A 6,679-nucleotide genomic window follows, 5' to 3' on the forward strand; every position below is an offset into this window, starting at 1 on the left:
CTACTGACCGTTTAAAATTGCCAATTATGTCGCAAAAATGTAGACGAGATCACTGTTTAATGTTAGTATTGTAGCAAGTCGTGAAGTGTGACTTGTCTTGTAAATGTTATTCCAAGTACTATCCAACCCCTGGTTTGCAGTCAAGCTCTTTTTTGCAACTCCTCAACCACATCTTGACAAATATACCTTCATACCCCCCCACACACACACTCTCTCTCTCTCACCCTCTCAAACAGTGCACTTACTGGTCTTTTCATTGACATTCATAGCTCATGGTTGAGCTTCTGTAATGTCACACTGATGGTTTCGCGTAACTTAATCCGCTCGGCCTTTTTTCATCCGTAATGTGGCTGCACCAAACTATTGTTTCTATAATCTTACGACGTTGTCTGTAAGAGACATCTGCAGTTCTATAGATTCCGCTCGTCTTTTACACATTTCACGGACATACATCACAGTTAGCATAAAGATAGCTATATACAGATGAATTTTGGTGAAGAAGAATTGGTCCGTGCAGGCTTTAGGCACTGGAAATCTGCTTTAACTGATTCTTTTCTTCACATTATATTCATAGTTTTCATTCTTGGAAAGATAAAAACCAACCTGGTTTTCACCGGTTTCAACTCAGATCATGTAAAATTTTAAAAATCGAACAGATTTACCTAATAAGGCCTCTTCACCTTAAGGTTAGGAATGTGAATGAATCAACAATCTCCAGAGTTTGGCCTGCACCAACTCAAATTCTTGCTGCGCCTCACCAATAAGTATCACTTTCCTCTTTTCATTGCTGATCCAAATACTAACCTTTGAGCTGCTGTTACTGGTTGTCATCACCATACCTGCTGTATTAAGGAGACCCAGAACGTCAGAAAAATTAAATTCTGTGAGTCTTCCCTACCCCCATTTGATGCAGGTTCCCACTTTGACTTAATCATTATGAATCCGTAGAAGATATTAAGAGAAGAAACAGTATATGCCCAAGAGACATGCCTGTGAAAATGTACGATATATATATATATATGTATGTATAAAATGGCAATTTCTCTGTTACCATCATAGTGCATAAATCAGCGAACTCGGGAAATGTTGCATACATGTTACACTAACATCGGGTACAATAATAGGCTAATTGGATTTCAATAAAAGTCTATAACGAGCTCCCTACGAGTGGGGAGAAGTGATGCAAAATGTATAAGTCTGAGGGAAACGCAGCAGCAGAGTGAGAGTGACTTATGTCAGGGAAAGTGAGAACAGCATCATGTAAGCGACAAATATTGAGTTTCATTGGGATGGTAACGTTAATACAGCTGTCAGGTGCACGCGACGCTGCATACATACTTTTATAAATACATAGACACAACACACACATCGGTGGGTATGAGGAATATGTAGCTTTAGGGAGAGAAGGGGTAGGTGTCTTTTCTGATGTCAATCGCAAAGAAACATACACATACAGTAAAATAATTAAGAGGAGGAAGCAAAGCAAAGCATTACGATGACCAAAGCTGTTAAAACTTCAGCTTTTTAGAGAAAACGTTTCATAAGCAGTTCATCATTAAAAAGCTTTCATATATGTTTTTTTTATAAAGTCAGTTACTAACAAACTGCAATCAGACGGCATGCATTCAGAGATAAATGATTAATCGTGTAGTATTTTGAACTGCTATGCTACAATTAACCGAGTGCATTTCCAACAGGAAGCAACAACTCAACATCAGATTCGAGTGGTTCTTTACATCAGATTCTTTTAAACTATGGTAAACTGTTATGGCATAGCAGATGCAATCATTTAACACAAAGCACACATGTACACGCATCTAACAAGAAACTCACTCGCAAACAGAAGCACTTGCACACGATGTATATGCATGCGTGTGTGCGTGCGTGCTTGTGTGTGTGTAGAACTGTGCTGTGGGCATACAAACGTGCTAAATCTACTTAGCTCTCTGTAGATTGGAAAAATGCACATGCTAAAAGGGTTTTCAACCCCTATTGGAGTCTCATCACAGGTTTCTACATCAGTCGAAGCAAGCAGCCAATCCGTTTGTAATACGCACCAAATCTAGTGACTCCGGAGAATCGGGTTCACTAATTCGCCAAATGCGAGAATTTAACACTCCAGTTAAAGTGTATGGAAACAGTGATCTACTCTCATTGTTACTCGGAATCTCACGTGTAATCGATCGGACAATGAATTGGTAACAAAGGTTTGCCTTTGGTACCAATTAGATTGGTAACATGTGAACTGGTCGAATGTGTGGGAAGGCTGAAGATATATCGAAGACTTTCCAGTGAAATCAAATGATCATATGTACACGCACCGTAGATAGGTAGATATTGGGTCATCCCATAAATAATGCAGTTTTTTCAATCGCATGAAGTCGGAGGGAGACGGCATAAACTACCTGCATCAACTTACTATAAAAACAGGTAGAAATTTTACCTTGCTTGGATTATCATTCTTGGTGCAAGTTTTGAAGAGTGCAGTTCGATTTTAGTTATTTTTTCAAAGCAATAATGGCACTGACAAATGAGCATATTCGGCATATTTTGCTTCTTTATGAGTTCAATAAAGAGAACAACGCAATGGAAAATGCAAAGAATATTAATGCAATATATGGAGATCAGACAATAAGAATAAGCTGGTGTTAATGGTGGTTCCAGATATTCCAAGCTGGAAACTGCAGCCTAGAAGACGAGCCACTTCCTGGAAGACCTATAGACCTGCAAACCCTGGTGGAACAAAATCCCATTGTAACGGTTGAGAAAGTAGCAGAAAAGCTTGGATTTGGCCATTCGTCAATACCTGCGTGCCATTGGAGAAGTCAGAGAAGTGGGTCAATGGGTTCCTCACAAACTTTTCGAGTTTAATCGCGTGCAGAGAGTGAATGTATGTTCTTCTTTGCTGCCACGTCTCACAAATGAACCTTTTTTTTTTTTTTTTTGACGGAATGGTGACTGCTGACGAGAAAGTGGTTCTCAATCAAAATGTCAAGCGCCGAAGACAGTGGGCAGAGAACGGTGGAACAACGGCGCCCCAGGGTAAAGAAGGACTTCACACCCACATAAGGTGTTGCTATCTGTTTGGTGGGATATGAAATGTTTAGTCCACTTAGAACTTTTAAACTCGAACCAAACGATAACGAATGAGATCTACTGCAAACAGCTTGAGCGGCTTGAGTCAGCGCTAGAAGAAAGACAACCATCTTTGGTTTCAAGACGAAAGGTCTTCTATCAGGATAATGCTCGGCCACATGTAGGGAGGAAGACAATTCAAATGCTGGACCAGTTTTAATTGGAAACTATGCTCCGCCTACCATATTCGCGGACGTTGCCCCATCTGATTATCATTTATTCCGTAGTCTTCAAAATCATTTAGACGTAAAATATATGAGTTCTGTCAATGAAGTCAGAGCAGTACTGGAGGAGTATTTTTCATCACGGACAAGTGAATTTTGGAAGAGGAGTCTTCCAGAGAGATGGAAGAGCATTATAGAAAATGAAGGAGATGATATTTTAGATTAACAGGGAACTTTGTCCATCTTAATTTTTAAGAAAGATATAAAAATACTGCATTATTTATGGTATGAGCCAATAGACAGACAGACAGACAGACAGATAGATATATAGATAGATAGATGCGTGTCCTAGTTCTGAGGGATGGATTCTTAAAGATAAGGTCCTGTGGTCGATTCCTAGATTGGTGGGGAGGACGTGCTTTGGCCTTAAGCAAAATAACACTGTTCACGTTACTCCAGTAACGTCTAGCGCAGGTGTAGCCCTCTCTCCCTCCAGCCGTTGAACTGGACCATGAGTAGGGGCCGCAAGGGAGTAGCTTTCTGCTCACGATTACATAGGCTCCTAAAGCAAGTAGCGAAAGCACATAACTGCGTTGCCCGCGCTCGCGGATTATGAGCAAGGTTTATGTGCGTTGAGAAGAAGAAGAAGAAGAAATAAAAATGCTGGGCGGCAAAGAGATTAAGCCATAACCGAAACACAAACAGAAATAAAACAATAGAGTGGGCCCGAAGCAAAAGCATTAAGAATTGTTGAAAGGAGGCAGAAACAAAACCTTTATTTCCGATATGCGTGTATGCGTATAAGCCCCTTTTTTTCCTCAATGAACTTCTGCATCCATCCCTTCCTTTTGTTTCCCAACATCACACACGCCTTATCATACAGGCGTCTCTCTACCTATCAATCAATCTATCTATCTCTCTCTCACACACACACCTTTCTGCAATCATTCGCTCACAAAACTCTAAATCTCTCTCACATACCCCATTTTATACAGAACATATTTCTTCTTTCATCCCTCCTCCTTTTATACTCTCTCTCTCTCTCAAATACATCTCCATATTTAACTGTCTTTTTCGCGTGATTGCACGTCACACAATCAGCTGACTGTCACCCTTGCAATCATCTACTCCCTCTCTCTCCTTCAAGCCTGACAAAAAGAGGAAACCGACCAAAAGACACATCTGATACGTGACTCACCGTTTTATATAAACTAACATAGGTTTTTGTGTTTCTACGTGTTTTGGTCTTTTCCATAACACCCCCCCTTTTTTTTTTTACAAGCGTTAGTGCATTTGATTTTCTCTCCAGCAACAATGTGTATAATTGTTGCCTTTCAAATCAAAGTGCATCACGGTGTTTTGCACACATAAAGAAATTGCAATGCATGATGACAACTGCAGTTTGGGAGGAAGGAAAACACTGACTGGCTGTCATTTACAGGCGAATTTTAAGAGAGAGGGAATAAATATGCTGCACATTTATTTGTTTTCTATCCTTTAGACATAGGAATGTGTGTATGTGAATGGGGAGAGAGAGAGAGACAGACAGACAGACAGATAGGGAGAAAGTGAAAAGAGAGAGAGAGCGAAAGCAGTTGGAGGAAGAAATGCTACACCCGATAGCATATCTTTTTAGTAAACTTCCATTTAGATCACACTCTTAAAATATTTCAGGATACAAATAAGAGAACCATCGTCGGTGAAGGACAGCGCCTGGACCATACATTCTGAATAAATTAGGTGTATTTCAGAGGAGGTGGTCACCCTAATGGGCAAGCGTTGTTATGTAAGAGTCTTGCGTTGGTTTCGCATGTTTTATTTCAGGATGCCGTTTATGAGATGTTTGTGTACAAAAGCGTCATTATTCATCTAAAAACCAGAGAAATTAACTTGGTTAGCTTGTGATGTTTTTTAAAGAATATTTTCTCTTTGACTGATTTCTGTCAGAGACTTTGGCTCATCTGGAGCACAACATTTCAGTATCATTAGGCTTCTTTCTTGTACTCATTTTGGTGACTCAAACTGAGCCCCTCTTTGTGCCTCCAGCCGCGATGTGGGTTTATCTGGTATCTCAGAAATGTGTCCGGACACTCTTTGAAAACCCCCTATATCTATACTCCGCAAATCTGAGGCTGTTTCACAGAATGTTGAACAATTTTGGACCCTACAAACTTAAGTTGTTACGGTACTGGGTCCCTATTCTAGATGGAGAAGACGAGATCATTGGTACAAGGCAGTGTCGGCCAGTTCAGCGGTTGGTATAGCTTTCAATCCCAATGTTCGGAACTAGAGTTTACAGCATCTTTCACACATACCTACATATATTTTTTACTTATTCTTTTACTAGTTCCAGTCATTTGACTGCGGCCACGCTGGAGCACCGCCTTTGGTCGAACAAATCAACACCAGGACTTACCCTTTGTAAGACTAGTACTTATTTTATAAGTCTCTTTTGCCGATCCGCTAAACTACGGGGACGCAAACGCAACAACATCGGTTATCAAGTGATGGCTGGGGGACAAACACAGACATACAAATATATATATATACATACACGACGGGCTTCTTTCCAGTTTCTGTCTACCAAATCCACTCACAAGGCTTTATTCGGCCCGTGGATATAGTAGCCACGTGTCCAAGGTGCCATTCAGTGGGACTGAACCCGGAACAATGTGGTTGGGAATCAGATTTCTTCATTTCCTTACATTTACCATAAAAGCATAATACAGGTGAAATCTTTGCGGGCTGGACACAGACACAATGATGATGATGATGATGGAATGAAAAAAGGGATGGTTGGTGGGAATCAGGCTTCTTACCACACAGTTGCATATCTTTCACGCCTCTCTAGGGAGCAGGGCTCGAATTCCTTTAGCCCCTACCAGTAGCTTGTCTGTTACACAGAGTTAATCTTTGTGTTGTATCCCTGGATTACTTCAAGTTCGGCCACAGTTGGGTGTAGTAATCGAAACCGGTGAGAAAGAAAGTTCTCTACAAGAATAGCAAGATAAACCATTTTCATAGTCTTGAATGATCTTCTCGCCCGCACAGTGTTGCTATCTTGCTTATATGCATATAGAATTTTGCATCACTACTCATATGCATTCACAGGACACACTGACTGACACTTGCACTACCCGCTGGTCCTATGTATTCCGGTTGTAGTTTGTCTGTGGACCGATAGTGGTGCGCTTGAACCTTCTCGGCACTGAACTTGGACTGCATGTTGTTTTCATCCGCCAATTTGTATATTGCAGCTTTAGTTTGTCATCAGGATCCTTGACTTTTGTAGCATCAGCGCAGCTGGTGTGAGGGGTTAACTGTATGGCTGAGGGTATGTCTGAGAGAACCACCTCAAACAGTAGTGGTCTCAAGATAGT

At 40.8% G+C, this 6,679-nt stretch overlaps 1 long non-coding RNA gene across 1 annotated transcript; it reads left to right on the forward strand.

Annotated features, from left to right (window-relative positions):
* Positions 1 to 589: 589 nt before the first annotated feature.
* On the forward strand, positions 590 to 3,489 carry LOC118762926. The gene is made up of 3 exons (XR_004998677.1): positions 590 to 686; positions 2,488 to 2,497; positions 3,478 to 3,489. It is a non-coding gene; the product is annotated as an uncharacterized LOC118762926 (long non-coding RNA).
* Positions 3,490 to 6,679: the final 3,190 nt, after the last annotated feature.

Source organism: Octopus sinensis, linkage group LG4, assembly GCF_006345805.1.
Source record: "Octopus sinensis linkage group LG4, ASM634580v1, whole genome shotgun sequence".
NCBI classification, from domain to species: domain Eukaryota; kingdom Metazoa; phylum Mollusca; class Cephalopoda; order Octopoda; family Octopodidae; genus Octopus; species Octopus sinensis.